This window comes from Phyllobates terribilis, unplaced genomic scaffold, assembly GCF_046119375.1.
Source record: "Phyllobates terribilis strain yellow unplaced genomic scaffold, ASM4611937v1 Scaffold_5__5_contigs__length_657084704, whole genome shotgun sequence".
In the NCBI taxonomy this organism is placed as follows: domain Eukaryota; kingdom Metazoa; phylum Chordata; class Amphibia; order Anura; family Dendrobatidae; genus Phyllobates; species Phyllobates terribilis.
The window spans coordinates 234,760,845-234,778,463 of NW_027362765.1; positions in this window are offsets into that span (position 1 = coordinate 234,760,845).

Consider the following 17,619-nt stretch of genomic DNA (forward strand, 5'->3'; position numbering starts at 1 on the left):
TATCTATCTAATCTTTGTGTGATGCTCTATTCTTTCTGTTCTAATTGTCGGCTTTTTTAAAGAGACGGGTGCGTGAAAATCGGAGGGATCTAGTGTGTTGCAAGTGCCCTGCTATGTTTTTCATGCACCCTCCTATATACCCTGTCTGCTTGTCTGCCTATATATTCAGCCTGCCTGACATGTTTCATTGAGTACTGTTCCAATCGATTTGGGCAATTTTTGACCATCTGCAGACCGCCAAGGGGGACCGCCAGAAAAATGCTCGAGTTTCCCATAGACTTACATTGGGCTCGTTGCTCGGGTCGAGAACCCGAGTATCACGATGTGCTCTGCCCGAGCTTCGAGCACCTGGGAGTCTGAACTGAAACCAAAGGCAAGCAAAATACCCAAATACGTAGAAGTAAATGGATAAATCGCACAGTGCATAAAAATAATAATAAATAATAAAGGGTATTTAGTTAATATAAATTTTGATCAAAATAATGTAAAAGTCACTTCTAGGTATTTGGGTATTTTGCTTGTTTTTGTTTTTTCTCTGTATAGTGGCCTTATGTGAACATGCATTTACATTTTGAATGCACATCAATTTACGTTTCAGTTCAGACTCCCAGGTTTTTTCTTTGTAGTTTAGTGTGCTTTAGTGCATATAAGAGTGTGGCCAACCTTTGTCTGAGCTGAAAGGTTCATTCTGCCTCTCAGGTCCATGCTTCTACTAGGGGTTCAGTCTCTCTGACCTTATCCATATGTATGTCACTTGACAAATGGTAAGGTTTTAATATTAGAGTTAGGGCTGTCCCATAAGGGTTGCCGTGACGTTGCGGGATGGCTTTTACATTATTTAGATCAAAATTTATGTTAACTAAATACCCTTTATTATTTATTATTATTTTTATGCACTGTGCGATTTATCCATTTTCTTCTAGGTATTTGGGTATTTTGCTTGTCTTTGGTTTTTCTCTGTCTAGTGGCCTTATGTGAACATGCATTTACATTTTGCATGCACATCAATTTATGTTTCAGTTCAGACTCCCAGGTTTTTTCTTTGCCTAATTATAGTGAATGGATCCCTTAGGGGTTTCATCTGAATTATGTCACTCGGAGATTTAAATGGAAACCCCGATGTCAGTGCTCAGCATAGAGTGCAGCGTAGACTGCATTCCAAACTGCCACACCTTATTTTCTGAGCTCTGCTGTGCACCCAAACATTAGTTTTACCCCACAAACAGGGTATATGTGTACTCAGGAGAAATTGTACAGCAAATTTTGGGTTCCATTTTCTCCTGTTGACCTTGTGAAAAAAGAGCATGGTGCTATTTTTGTGGGAAAAATTTGAAATTCTTATTTTCTCGGCTCAATGCTATAAACTTCTGTGAAGCACCTGAAAGTTCAGGGTGCTCACCACACATCTAGATAAGTTCCCTGAGGGGTCTGGTTTCCAAAATGGTCTCACTTATGGGGGGGTTTCCACTCTTTAGGCACATCAGGGGCTCTCCAAACGCAACATGGAGTCCACTAAATATTCCAGAAAATTTTGCATTCAAAAAGTCAAATGGCACTCCTTCCCTTCCAAGCCCTGCTGTGCACCCAAACAGTAGTTTTCCTCCACATATTGGGTATCGACATACTCAGGAGAAATTAAACAATTGGTAAGGTGCAATTTCTTTTGTTACCCTTATGAAAATGCTAAATTTGGGGCTAAAAATTTTTTTGTGGGAAATGTGAAATTTTTATTTTCACAGCTCAATGTTATAAACTTCTGTGAAGCACTTCGGGTTTCAAGGTGCTCACCACACATCTAGATAAGTTCCCTGAGGGGTCTAGTTTCCAAAATGGTGGGGGGGTTCCACTGTTTAGGCACATCAGGGCGACATGGTGTCCACTAATTATTCCACCTAATTTTGCATTCAAAAAGTCAAACGGTGCTCCTTCCCTTCTGAGCCCAGCCATGCGCCCAAACAGTGGTTTTCCCCCACATATGGGATATTGACATTCTCAGGAGAAATTTCGCAACAAATTTTGTGGTCCATTTTTTCCTGGTACCCTTGCGAGAATAAAAAATTTGGGGTCTAAAGTTACATTTTTGTGAAAAAAAGTTAAATGTTAATTTTTTTTCTTCCACATTCCAAAAATTTCTATGAAGCACCTGAAGGGTTAATAAACTTCTTGAATGTGGTTTTGAGTACCTTGAGGGATTCAGTTTTTAGAATGGTTTCACTTTTGGGTATTTTCTGTCATATACACCCCTCAAAGTGACTTCAAATGTGATGTGGTCCCTAAAGAAAATGGTTTAGTAAATTGTTTTGGAAAAATGAGAAATCACTGGTCAACTTTTAACCCTTATAACTTTCTAACGAAAAAATTTTGGTTTCAAAAATTGTGCTGATGTAAAGTAGACATGTTGGAAATGTTATTTATTAACTATTTTTTGTGACATATCTCTCTGATTTAAGGGCATAAGAATTCAAAGTTTGAAAATTGCAAAATTTTCAAAGTTTTCGCCAATTTTTTTTGCAAATAAATGCAAGTCATATTGAAGAATTGTTATCACTATCATGAAGTGCAATATGTCATGAAAAAACAATCTCAGAATCATTGGGATCCATTGAAGCATTCCAGAGTTATTACCTCATAAAGTGACACTGGTCAGAATTGTAAAAATTGGCCTGGTCATTTACGTGCAAACAGCTTCGGGTGGTAAAGGGATTAAATAAAGTGCTCTTCTCATGAGAATCGCTCATACTCTTATATTTCCATGGTTATGTGAACTTGATTTATTTCTGGTTCTTCGTATCCTGGTGACCTGGCTTTTCCAATATTACATGATAATTAGAGATGAGCGTTTTTCTACTCGAACTGTTCGCCAATCTCAAATTCGAGCTGTTTTGGGCGGTGTTCGAGCCGGTCGGCGAACACGAACAATTTGAGAAAAATTCGGCTGTTCGAGGTTATGTTCGATAACTGTTCGTGCACCAAAATCATAACTGGATTTTTTCTCAGTAATGATGAAAATTAATGTTAATACGCAGTTTGAGTGTACAGCGGGGCGGGGGGAGGGGCAGGGGATGGATCTCTGCAGGAACAATGAAGATCTCCATTTTTTTTTCTCTTTCCCGCATTTGCAGTGGGGAGGTGCAATCTGTCAGCCTATCAGCAGCGCACACACGGAGCGAAGTGCTTTTTTTCACACAAGCAAGGGCATGTGTCATTGGCAGTGTATGTCACATGTCCTTGCCCTATAAGACCAAGCCATTTTCCCCGTCGCCACCATTTTCTCACTGCTGCAGCTGCGTGTTAGACGGCACCGCTGTTGCTGTGTGCGCTATACCTTGTTAATTTCAAGCCAATTTTCGCACAAATATACAGATAGCTTGGGAGTAGGGAATAGTTGTGATTGCAGTCCTTTTAAGGACTAGGTTACAGCATTTCCTACGACTTTTATCAAGCAGGTCTGTGCTCTTAAATAGATAGATTGTGGGAGTAAAGACTAATTGTAATTGGAGTCCTTTTCAGGACTAGGTTACATCAGTTCCTATCAGTTTTTGCCAGGCAGGTCTGTGCCAGTGCTGTGCAAGTTTTTTTCACAGCATTTGGCTGAATCTAGCAAAGCTAATCCTTTTTGGCCTATTGCAGAGTGTGTTAGTCAGTGGAGTAGCCTATCTGTGTTGCAAGATATACCACCTGTGTATAGAATACCAATTTTTTTACTGCACCTAGTGAAGTAAAATCTTTTGGGCATAGCATCATTCTATTAGTCCATCTATACTGACCTCCATCAGGTTGCAAATTAAAAATAATTTTTTTCTGCATCTAGCTCTGAAAAAATATTTGGGCTTCTAGCAGTGTGTGGGACTTGGTCTATTAGTCCATCTATACTGACCTCCATCAGGTTGCAAATTAAAAATAATTTTTTTCTTCATTTATCTCTGAAAAAATATTTGGGCTTCTAGCAGCGTGTGGGACTTGTTCTATTAGTCCATCTATACTGACCTCCATCAGGTTGCAAATTAAAAATAATTTTTTTCTGCATATAGCTCTGAAAAAATATTTGGGCTTCTAGCAGTGTGTGGGACTTGGTCTATTAGTCCATCTATACTGACCTCCATCAGGTTGCAAATTAAAAATAATTTTTTTCTGCATCTAGCTCTGAAAAAATATTTGGGCTTCTAGCAGTGTGTGGGACTTGGTCTATTAGTCCATCTATACTGACCTCCATCAGGTTGCAAATTAAAAATAATTTTTTTCTTCATTTATCTCTGAAAAAATATTTGGGCTTCTAGCGGTGTGTGGGACTTGGTCTATTAGTCCATCTATACTGACCTCCATCAGGTTGCAAATTAAAAATAATTTTTTTCTGCATCTAACCCAGCCAATAGTTTTGGCCTAATACCACAGTTTGGCCACTCAGCTCTGCTCGGTTACCATCCATTGTTTTTTTGTGCAAACAACTCCAGAGTTGTGAATTAGTTAACCACCAAAATGAGTGGAAAAAGGCCTGCTGCTGGTGGAAAGGGGAATAGGCGTGTTGGGAAGGGGAAAAAAGGTTGTGTCCGTGGGGTAGGTGCAGAAGAAAGACCATCTTCCAGCCAAACTAAAATGTCTACTTCTTTTAGCGGACAATGTGATAAGATCCCTTTCTTACGGCCACGCCAATCGCTACAAATTCCAGATGAGGCGCAAAAACAGCAGGTGCTTCAACGGATATCAAGTGCTCCTTTAAGTGGGCTCTCCTCCACATCAACTTCAACATCACAAATACTCCAGTCCTCAAAGGTGTCACCCAAATCGCACTTGCTTCCTCACAGCTCCCAAATCTCCAGCTGCCCGTCTGAGTATGAGGTAGAACAGATGGTTGAGTCTGCAGAGCTGTTTACTCATACTATAGCCTGGGAATCAGAGGTCGACTCCAGCGCTTCTGTGAATCCAGACGAGGAAATGATCTGCACTGATGCCCAGAATCTTTATGAGTCGGATCCAGGACCAGACGCAGAAGGTTCTGACCATAATGTAGACCCTCATTCCCAAACTGTAACTCCTGTTGGTGGAGACAATGAGGAAGACGATGATAAGACTCAAATACCTGATTGGAGCGACAACTTTAGTTTTTTGTCAGGGCAGGAACAGGTTGGCTCTGAGGACGACGGGTGTGATAACGCACAGGGTGATGATGATGAGGTCGGAGATCCCACTTACTGTCAACCCACAGTCAGCCAAGAGATGAGGTCAGCAGAGGAGGTGGAGGAAGATGCTAGTGACGACGAGGTCAGGTTGCGCCTTCCTGGACAGAGACGTAGTACTGGAAGCACGTCAACAACTGCATCCTCAAACACAACTCTGCCTCTCACCACAAGTCGTGGTGGCTCTTCAGGTCGCATGGGTGCTAAGCCTTGCATAGCCTGGGCATTTTTTCAGATCGATAAAGATGACCCAACTCGTGTTATCTGTAACATTTGTCAGCAAAAGCTAAGTAGAGGCCAAAAAATACATAGTTTGAGTACTTCATGCATGAACCGGCACATGGACATGAAGCATAAGTTGCAGTGGGAAGCTCAGTGTGCTACAATGCGGCCTAGCCGGCCGGGCCAACCACCGTCTGCCATATCTTGTGCATCCGCGGCCTCTTCATCCTCTGTGACTGGGGGGACAGCAGTCACACCTGTTTTGGGGCGCAGACCTGCCACCTCTTTACCCGCAACAGCCAGCGTGATTGGTAGGTCATCATTTTCTTTGGAGGTGGTAACACCAGCTGGTCTTGAGCGCTGTCCGACATCGATAGCACCACCTTTGGATCAAGGCAACCTAACATGTCCGCCTGCATCTTCCTCACAGACCGGCAGTTTGCCGGGGACACCCTTATCAACCCCGTCTAAGCACAATAGCCAGCCCTCGGTCCCTCAGATGTGGACAAGTAAAAGACCATTTCCTCCTAGCCATGAGAAATCTAAGAGGTTGAATTTCACCATCTGCAAGCTCTTGGCTACAGAAATGCTGCCTTTCCGCCTGGTGGACACAGAGGATTTTCGAGACCTTATGTCCGTCGCAGTGCCCCAGTACCAGATGCCCAGTCGGCACTACTTCTCAAAGAAAGGTGTGCCTGCGCTCCACCAGCATGTCGCACACAACATCACCGCTTCTTTGAGAAACTCTGTGTGTGACAGGGTGCATTTCACCACAGACACTTGGACGAGTAGGCATGGACAGGGGCGTTACATGTCGCTGACTGGGCACTGGGTAACTATGGTGACAGCAGGACAAGGGGCTGCTGTCCAAGTCTTGCCGTCCCCACGAGTTGTGCGTCAATCCTCTTTATGTCAAAGTTCCTCCACTGCTTCTGCCTCCTCAGCCTCCTCTCGGTCTTCCACCTGCACCCAAAGCCTGTCTGGTCATGCCACAAGCTTTCTAACTGCGCAGAAGGGATCCTGCACACCTCCTTACTATGCTGGCAGTAGGGCTCAACGTCATCAGGCGGTTTTTACATTGAAATGTCTGGGAAATGTGGGTCACACAGCTGAGGAGTTGTGGTCAGCTCTGGAGAACCAATTTCATGAATGGTTGTCTCCACTGGACCTGAAACCAGGGAAGGCCGTGTGCGACAATGCTGCAAACCTGGGTGCGGCCCTTCGCCGGGGCAATGTCACACACGTGCCTTGTATGGCTCACGTGTTGAACCTGGTTGTCCAGCAATTTTTAGCCCACTATCCCAGACTAGATGGCCTTCTGCAGAGGGCACGGTCGCTGTGTGCTCACTTCCGCCGTTCGCATCCCGCAGCTCAGCGACTTACATCTCTACAGAAGTCGTTGGGCCTGCCACTTCACCGGCTAAAATGCGATGTGCCTACCCGGTGGAATTCAACTCTGCACATGTTGCAGCGACTGTGGCAGCACCGACAAGCCCTGGTGCAATACGTTCTGACGTATAGCCTGGGCCAACGAGATTCAGAGGTGGGGCAAATCACGCTGGAGGAGTGGTCTCAGATCAGGGACCTATGCACCCTTCTGCACAGTTTTGAAATGGCGACGAAGATGTTTAGTGCTGACGATGCCATTATCAGCATGACTATTCCGGTGATTTACATGCTGGAGCACATGTTAAACAGAATTCGGAGTCAGGTGGTGGCACAAGAGGAGGTGGAGGAAGTAGAGGAGGAGGAGTTGTATGCGGAAGGGCTAACATCTGCAAGGTCCAGACGGTCGGCAGCACCAAGGCGGCAGGCATGTGAGGGTGGGGGAGATGATTTTACCAGGGTGCATGGTAGCAGCCAAACTAGTGAGGAAGGTGCAGGAGCCCAGGAAGAAGTGGAGGACGAACTGATGGAAGACTCATCAGATGAGGGAGACCTTGATCACATTTCTGTTGTGCGAGGTTGGGGGGAGAGGACAGAGGAAGGAAGCATGATTGTTACCTCGCCACCAACACAACAGGGACTTGGTGCTCCTGGATGTGCAACACACGAGTGCCTTCTTGCTGCACTACCTGCAACATGACCCTCGAATTGTGAGAATTAGAAATAATCCTGACTACTGGGTTGCCACACTGTTAGATCCCCGGTACAAAAGTAAATTTGCAGAAATTATTCCTGCCATAGAAAGGGATGCACGCATGCAGGAGTATCAGCAGAGACTGTTGCAGAATCTTACATGTGCTTTTCCACAAAATACCAGTGGTGCACGTAGTGAATCTCACAGTTCCAACTTGCCAACCGTGGGACCGTCAAGTGTTCAGCACTCAAACCGTAACAGAACCACAGTATCTGCTGGTAACATCAATTTTGCGGAATCATTTCACCACTTTTTTAGCCCATCCTTTGCAAGGCCACAGGAGACAAGAAGTCTGACACATAGTCAACGCCTAGAGACGATGGTACAGGAGTATCTCCAAGTAAACATTGAAGCCACGACTGTGTCACTGGACCCTTGCTCTTTTTGGGCTTCCAATCTGGATAAATGGCCGGAGCTAGCCACTTACGCCTTGGAGATCTTGTCATGCCCCGCAGCCAGCGTTCTGTCTGAACGTGTGTTCAGCGCTGCTGGTGGTGTGCTGACAGATAAGCGCACGCGGCTCTCCACTGATAATGTAGACAGACTCACGTTCATAAAGATGAACAAATCATGGATCCGAAACGACTTTTCTACCCCTGTGTCATCCTGGGGAGAGTAAAAGCTTGATGATTGGTTAAAATCACCCTACCAACCGTTTTAAGCTTTCAAATTACTAATCATGTTTATCTGTATCTTGACTGGAAAATAATTTGGGCTTTGTAGCAGTGTGCAGCACTGATCCTATTAGGCCATCTATAATAAGCTTCACCAGATTTAAAATTAAAAATAATTTTTAGCTGCATCTAGCCCGGAAAATAATTTTGGGGCTCCGAGATGCGCAAGACACATAAGTGCCTTCTTGCTGCACTACCTGCAGCATGACCCTCATATTGTCAGAATTCGAAGTAATCATGACTACTGGGTTGCCACACTCTTAGATCCCCCAAACTTTTCGATCAACCTTTTCATTTTAATAAAGACCAAAAAAATGGTCATTTTTGAAATTATAAGCATTAGCAGGTTGTTAGAAACTGAAATCAAACAGTTTTCAACTCAAAACTTTATTCTAGGTGATGTTACATTTTCACATAGGACCCCTTGTTCGAAAGGAGCTTCTGAACTCTCTCGTCCATTGAATTTGTCAGGTTTTGGATGGTTTCTGCTTCAATTGTTTTGCATGAGGACAGAATACCCTCCCAGAGCTGTTGCTTAGATGTGAACTGCCTCCCGCCATCATAAACACTCCTTTTAATGATGCTCCAAAGGTTCTGAATGTGGTAGAGGTCAGGGGAGCATGGGGGTCACACCATAAGTTTGTCCCCTTTTATGCCCATATCAGCCAGAGATGCAGATGTTTTATGTGCAGCATGAGATGGTGCATTATCATGCAGAAAAATGATCTTGCTGTGAAATACACGGTTCTTCTTCTTGAACCATGGCAGGAAGTGCTGTTTGAGAAAATCCACATACATTATGGAGTTCATCTTTAGCGCCTTCAGGGATCCTAAAGGGGCCGACAATCTCTCTCCCCATGATTCCAGCCCAAAACATTACTCCACCTCCTCCTTGTTGGCGCTGTAGCCGTGTTTGCGTGGGGTGTCCATCAACCAGCCATCCTCCACTCCATTCATCTGGACCATCGAGCGCTGCACGGCACTCATCCGTGAACAAAACAGTTTTGAAATCAGTCTTCATGTAATGTTTGGCCCACTGGAGCCGTTTCTGCTTGTGTGAAGTGGATAGAGGAGGTCGACAGGATGGCGTATGCACAGCTGCAAACCTCTGAAGGACCCTGCATCTTGTTGTTCGGGGGACGTTGGAGGCACAAGCAGCTTCAAAAACTTGTCTGCTGCTATGACAAGGCTTTTTTGCCGCTGCTCTTTCAACCTGACGTAATTGCCTGTAGGAAAGAGTCCTCAATTTGCCCTTATCAGCACGCACACGTGTGTACTGTGAATCAGCTACATACTTCTTGATTGCCAAGACACTTCATCCTGATCATCGCACAATGTTGATTGTAGTCATGCCTTGACCTAAACACTCCACAATTTGTTGCTTCTCAGCAGCCGACACATCCTTTTTCTTTCCCATTTTGGCAGAAAATGTAGGCTGCTTAATAATGTGAGAGAGCCTTCTTAAGTAGTCTTGCCTTTCATTGGACACACCTGCCAAACTAATTAGCACAGGTGTCTGCAATTGCTTACAGTGATATAAAGAGCCCTGACACACATCACCATCAATGAGTTTAACTGACAAACAAATTCTTCCCTTATCACTCCTAAACACTTTTTGCATAATAATTTGGAACGCGGTGTACATGTGCTTTTCCACAAAACACCAGTGGTTCACGTAGTGAATCTTACAGTTCTAACTTGCCAACCGTGGTCTGTATGGAATTGTTCAATAAAGGGCCCAAAATTAAGATAACATAGATGGGAGAGGTCTCTATGAATAGGAATTCCTAAGTATTTGATACCCTGTGAGGGCCAGGCAAAGGGAAAGTTGGACTGGATGGAATCCTATATGGATTTAGGGAGGGAGACATCGAGGGCCTCAGACTTCGCTGCATTGATTTTAAAATTTTACCATGTAACAAAGTGATCTATTTCAGCCATAACAGCAGGGATGGATATATGTGATTGAGTGATATATACTAGGACATCATCAGCAAATAGAGAGCACTTGTGCTCGGTGCCTCCCTCCTCAATCCACCTAATATTGGGGTTATGGCGAATTGATGAGAGCAGGTGCTCCGTCACTAGGATGTATAAGAGAGGGGACAGAGGACATCCCTGCCTTGTCCCATTGGTGATTGTGAAAGGTGATGAAAATGTTCTGACGCACCCCCTGGGCCTTGGGACACCCGGAGCCGGACCCTTTTTGGTGGATGCTGGTGGTTGTAGTCTTCGTGGCGGCGATCCGGTTCCGTGGCTCAGGGCGGTCAAACCAGTGGCGGAACTATTTATGTGGTTTTGATGTTTAAATGTCCGACTACGCCACCCGTGGATTGCGGTCAGAGTGAACCGCCGCTACAGGGCAGACCGCTAAGGCTGGTGTTGTGGGTGCAGCAGAGCGTAGCATAACTCCCCACGGGAGGAGTATAGCCTCAGGGCAGTGTATGCGGAGGATGGGGGTGATGGTGCAGGGCAGCAGCAGTAACGACACGGAGTCAGTGATGCAGTTCAGGGCCTTTACTCACAGTTCTTATTATCCAGACCACGTCTGCAGGTAACGGCTGCCCACGTCGTACTGTGCTCACCAGGTGAGGGGCTCAGACAACTCCCAGATAACTTTGGAGCGCTTCACAGGACCCCCTTTGTGTGTCCTTTGTCTGGCCTTTCTTACCAACACTTCTGTCCGGCTGCCTCGGGCCTCCTCTTGGTAAACTTGGCGCCAGTTTCCCTGACCCTATGTGGGGCCTTCCTAGCGGGTGGAGCAAGGGGCTGCGCCACATAAAATGTCAGAGCCTCCGGTTTCTAGCTGAGGGTCGTTTCCTGCCTCCACTAGTTCGGGGACCGGTCTCCCCCTTTGGCGTGACCCCTCCACGCAGGTGGATTCGGGCGTGCGGTGGCGACTCGCCCGTCCGCACCCCTGGGATCCCTTCATTCCTCGTTCCTGGAGCCTTCTCCGCTCCTCTTCCTTCCTTCTCCCTCTTGCAGGCCTGGGCCTCTGTTACTAGGCCCGCCTCCGGAGCAGAGCTCATGCAGAGCCCCTGCTCCCTGCCACTTCTGCTCAGACTTCTCTGCACTGAACTAAGATGGTGCCCACCTTTTATACTCCCTTCTCAATGCACCCAGGAACTGCTTCCTCCCTGCTCCTGCACTACAGGGTTCCCCTTCCTCAGTGTTCCCTCCCCCCACTCCAGCCAGGGACAGGGACTGTCGTGCCCATCTCAGGGGCATATTGGTCGCCCTGCCCCACGGCAATGTGGTGTAATGCATGCAGGTGTCGGGTCCTGATCCACACTCCATCCTTACCTGAGAGTGAGATATCACACCTCTGGGTGAGGTGCAATACGTCTGTAGCAACCGAGCCCTCAGGGTGCTACAGTTCCATTTATCTTCAGCCTAGGTGACGTATTGCGATACAGGGCCGTGATTTTGGCTATAAAAGGGTCCCCTAGACCCCTACCCCAAGCTCTTTAAGAGAATCATATATGGCGTGCCAGGAGACTCTATGGAATGCTTTCTCAGCATCCAACGAGAGTATCTAATTACAAATTTTTAACTGCATCTAGCCCAGGAAATACTTTGTGCCTAGTAGCAGTGTCTGCTAGTCAGCGGATTATCCCGGCTGATAAGCAAGCTACACCACCTGTAGTTTAGACACTTAATTTTTTCAAAGGAAATGCTTCGGGACCATGGGATACTTAGTGAAGAGCATCAGGAGGCACCCCAAGGCATAGGGGCTGGGACTGGCAGTAGGATGCCTTGCGGTGGACAGCCGAGCTCGATCCTTATAAAAGATTTTTAACTGCAGCAGCTTTAGTGGACGCTACTGGAGCTGGAATTACCGCGGCTGCTGGCATGAGACTTGCCCTCCAATAGATCTTTGTAAATGGATTTAAAGTGTATTCATTCAAATTAGAGAGACAATTTAAATTAAAAAGCTTAGAGCTGCCTCCACCACAGGGGGGCTCGCTCGACCCACCAGCGGACAGGCACCAGTATTGGGAGAGGGGGGCTGGCCGTCAGGGTTCACCGCGGCTCTGGCACAAACCCGGCGACACGGAGGTGGCACGGGCAGGAGCGGACTGGCCGTGTCGGCTTCTCACTTTTTGGATTTTAGAAGGGCATGACATGCCTATATCTGTGTCTCCCCCTCCTTTTACTCCTCCACCTCTTTTATTTTCGCATGACTATATGTACTTGTCACTTTTCCATGTGTTAGTTATGTCTTCTGAGCAGTTTGTCAGCTTTTGGACACCTTTGAAGGTGTTTTCTATGTGTTTCTATGTGTTTTTGTTTGCCTGCCATTGGTTTTAACGGTGTTCGAAGGTGTTCGACGAACAGTTCGACGAACAGTTCGGCGAACACACGGGTGTTCGACGAACCGAACCGAACTCGAACACTACGGGGGTGGCTCAACACTAATGATAATATAACGTGTAAATTTTATCATTTTGAGTCAACATGTTACAAGTTGATGAGACGGTTTTATAAATAGCATCCAAGATGGCAGTCAAAGAAATATATAGAGAGTATATCAAATTATGTGTGAGATGTCAGTACATTAGGCTGTAAATGAAGGATGTTATTCAAAGTAGTTGTTTGCTTTGGAAAATACATTATGGAAATATTTTTCTTTTAAATAGTTTACATTTTGGACACTTGTGTTTCTTTACTAATTGCTCAAATGTTCATATTTTAGAACTCAGACCAATCTGCGACAGGCGGAGACCACAACAGAAACTGATGTTTCCAACCAGTTTGCAGACCTTGTGTCTCTAGGAGAATTTAGCTCGGTTTTCATAGAGGAGTGTGTCAGTGCTGGGCCGAATTTTGTACCTACTGGCCCAGTCTCCACACTGTAGCATTCGCCATAATCACCAACCTGGAAAGATCACAGAAAGAAAGGGAGTAACTCAGCAGCTGATAATAGACACTCACGTGTTACAATATCTGAACCATAATGTGGAAGAAGATGTCAATATCTCCTGTACATGTAGTTTGGGACTATGCAAGGTTCCATCTGAAGATAGTACATTGCACTTTGGCCTCATGGTAAAAGGGGTTGTACAGTCCAAACAAGTTAGCAGTGTAAGGGGGAAGACCGGGGTGTAAGTACTGTCAGAGCAAGGGATCAGGAACTGCCGGGGCCGTGCCTCTGGTTGCAGGGGGAAGACAGAGTGTGAGCACAGGAGTCAGGTGACTGGGAAGCTGGGGCGTGTCCAGAGTGAGAGCTGGGAGGTCAGGTGACCAAGAGACTGGTGGCGTGGGTAGAGAGAGGAAGAGACGAGGACGTTTCCGCGGGAAAAGCGGAGCTGGGTCCTGCTCAGTAGAGCAGTGTGAGAGGGTCCAGGGTCCAGGCTCCTGGCTCCAGGACTGAGAGCAAGAGCCGAGTGCAGTGGACCGGAGGAGTCAAGCCGACTAGAGAAGAGACGCAGGGTCGGTGGAGCAAGGCACGTGAGGTGCCGTGTTATGGACTATGGGCTCAGCGGGTAAAACCAGAGACCGCCCTCTGCCGCCAGAAGACAGAGCATTGTTTGGGCGGGGAAGCCTGAAGAAATCAACACAGTGTTATGCATCGGGCGTTTGCTGGATTCGAAATGGGTCCAGAACCTTCTGTGGTCTCCCTTTCCAGTCGAGCTGGGGCTGATGCTGCTCAGCATCGTCATCAGTCCCAACGCCTAGCTGGTCCACGAGAGGTACAGGTTGTCTCTCGGGTCTTTGTTCCTAGCAACATGAAGGATAGGTTGCGGAGGGAGACAGGGTTGTTAAAGCCTAAGTCCAGGATTCTCTGTACTGAGCATGCCCGTGACATGGCGGACCGTGATTGGTGGTTTGGGAGTCAGCTGATCCAGTGGCCTGGCACTGCCTGATTGGTCGCGGGTGACGTCGCCAATGGTGCGACGGTGGGCAGGGCTTAATCTTTAAAAAGCCCGCCCACAAACATGGCGGCGCCCTCTGATCATTGAGCTGTGATGGTGTTGTGTGGACGCTTGGTCTCTTGGGCTCCACGTGTGCTTTAGTTTCTGGCAGGCAGGTTTAGTGGAAATAGGCAGGCTTAGATGAAATAGGCAGGTAGCTTCATCTGACAGTCTGGCTCCGACAAAGGGGTCGCCTTACACCCCGAGCAGTCTGCAGAAACCCTATTCCCGGTACCACCTGTAAGCCACGTGGAGCGATTCTCCTCAGTCCGGTAGCACACCGGCTGAGAGCACGTATTCGCCGGCTTGAGTCACACACGCATCCTAGCGCCAACTGTATAGTCCCTGTGCTGCAACAGGACTACAGATACATTATTTATCGCACATCTCTCATGCAATTAACGGAGATAGTGCGAATTCCTATTCCCGCTCCGGTGTGCTGTAACACGGAGGGGATTGTTATTTAAGTTGGTTGTTTTACCTTCTCACCCGAAAGGTGTTCTGCCGCAGTCCACCAGGCTGCATTGCGGACCCCGGGTTTGGTTGCTTTCCATTATTTAATAAAGTTGTTTGCAACCGTCCCCTTAACACACAGGCCTTAGCTGGCGACTGCCTTGTGGAGGAAAAGAGTCAGCTAAGTGTAAAAACTGTCGTTTCGACTCTGCTATATCTAGTTAAACTGTGAACTGTCAGTTAAAGACTTTTACCTGCTACTTCCCTTGTTTTCCCCCATATTTTCCCCTGATACTCCCTGCGTGGAGATTTACCCTGTTATTATAAACTTCCCCTGTTCATTAACCCTGTGTTTCTGTGTCGCTGCATCTAAAGTACCCGTGTTACAGCAGCACCTATTCTTGATATAGCTGATAACCCCAGACAGTCCCTTTGAATAAAGTATAGATAGTATTCAGAGAAAATAACAGCATTGAAATTGCTTAGGTCAAAAAAGTGACAGGAAAAGGCAAACATTTGTTAGTAAACACAATAGCAAAAAAGCCTTAACTCAAAAATGACATGGATTTACATTACAGACACGAAGGGCCACAGAGTAAGACTACACAAAACGTTTTAAAAGAATGAAGGCATATTGAAGGTAAACTATAAAAATCTTAGCTTACCTTAGGGTGATGACAAGACATTTCTCGGCTGAGATGCAATGTCTCATATTGGTGTCCTGGAATGTTAGGCCACTGTGCAGCTCCTTGAGGAGTTTATTGAAGGCCTGGATGGACATCGTACAGAAGGTAACAAACTTCTCAGCGTACTGACAAAGGTCCATGTAGAGTCAATGGAAATGCCCTCTGCTAGACCTTTGGGAAGCACCCATAATCATCATATCACCCTCGCTTTCTCTTGCCTTCTTCACCACTCCCCATACCCTCGGGACACCAGTCAGACCATGAGTGCCAATCAATAGGCTACATATCCCAAAAGCAAAATATGGGAGCAAGCACAAACACCACACTGTTCTGTGCTGGTTAGCAGGTGAAAATAGTGTGTTTGCACTTAGGAGACATTTCGGTGTGTTTTTTATATGTTTAGGGCCAAAAGCGGGCATGCCTCTTTAACCCTTTCCAGACATATGACGTACAGTTACGTCATATGTCGAGTCCCTGACTTTGATGCATCTTTCCCAGCAAATGATGGCTGAATTATTCAGCCTTCATCTGCCTCTAACAGCCGTGAGTAGAGTGTAGCTCTGCTCGCAGCTGTTAACCTGTTAAATACCACTGCCAGTTGTATTTAATGTGTGCTGGCAGGGGGAGGTGCATCATTCTATGCACCCATCGGCGTGCCCATGACATGATCGCGGGACGCTGATGGGTTGCCATGCTTGTCATGACCATACTCTTGTGAAAGCTAGCATTTAAATTGGCGTTCATATGAGACTGTTATTTTCTCTATATATAGCAGTGCTGATGCCCTGTTATGTAAAGTACAAGCGATCGATGGTTGCACGTTTAAGTCCCCTAAGGGAACTAGCAAATACAGTAAAGAGTGAAAAAAAAAGTTATTAAAAATCTGAAAAAAATTAAAATATATAAGTTCAAATCACCCCTATTTTTCCCCCATTAAAAATAAAGCAGTTAAAAAAATTAAAAAATACACATATTTGGTATTGCTGCATTAGTAAAAGTGAGATCTATCAAATTATAAACTAAATTAAACCGATCAGTTTAAAAGAAAAAATGTCAGAATTAAATTATTTTAGCCGCTGCAACATTGCAATAAAATGTATTTACCCCAAAATGGTATCAGTAATAATGTCAGCTCAGTGAACAAAAAATGTGTCATCACACAGTCCTATATCCTGAAAATTGAAAATGTTACGAGTCTTGGAAAATGGCAACAAATTGAAATTTTTTTTTACAAATTTCCGTTTTTTTTTTTCCACCACTGAATTTAAAAAAAAAACAATACATGTTTGGTAATTGCGTAATTGTACTGACCTGGAGAATCATATTGCCAGGTCTGTTTTACAAGATAGTGCACAAGGTAAATAAAAAAACAAAAAAGACCATTGTGGAACTGAACTTTTCTTATAATTTCAACACACTTGAAATTGTTTTCCCGTTTTCCAGTGCATCACATGATAAAATGGATGTTGTCATTTAAAGTACAATTCGTCATGCAAAAACAAGCCCTAATACGACTGTGTAGACAGAAAAAGAGCGAGCATGCTCGCCACTGCTCGGTACTCGCCCGAGCATCTCAGTAATCGAGATGCTCGGAGCTCCCCAGAACTTACGTGATGCTCGGGCGGGAGCTCGGGTCCCTGTCCTGCATGCTTGGCGCTATTTAGAGCGCCAATCAACATGTAGGGATTGACTGCCACTCACTGTAATGCCGCAGTCATGTTGGTTGTGGCATTACAGCGATTGCCCAAATTGATGGGAACAGTGCTTAGTGAAACATGAAAAGTCGGCAATTCATCAGCGGCATACATCGGTACCCGACAATTTAGAACAGAAAGAATAGAGCATCACACAAAGATTAGATAGATAGAAACATGTCAGTCACATATATAATAAGTACAGTGACAGTGCTGGTTACTGTACTTGTCATTTAGTGTTAAAATAAAGGATTTATTAAAAAAAAAATTGGCGTAGGGTTTCCCGTAATTTTAGTCTCTAGCGGAGGTTAAGCAGACAGCTGGGGCAGATGTTTGAAGCCTGGGAAGGGGATAATACCCATGGAGCTTCCCAGGCTACTAATATCAGCCTCGAGCTGAATACCTAGCCTTTACTGGCTATTAAAATGGGGGGCCCAAAAAAAATGACGTGGGGTCTCCCTATTTTAATAGCCAGCAAAGGCTAGGCAGACAGCTGGGGGCTGATATTAATAGCCCAGGAAGGGTGCCATGAATATTGGCCCCCTTCCAGGCTAGAAACACCAGCCCTCAGCCACCCCCAAAATGGCGCATCCATAGGATGTGCCAATTCTGGCACTTAGCCTCGCTCTTCCCACTGCCCTGTAGCGGTGGCAGTGGGGTA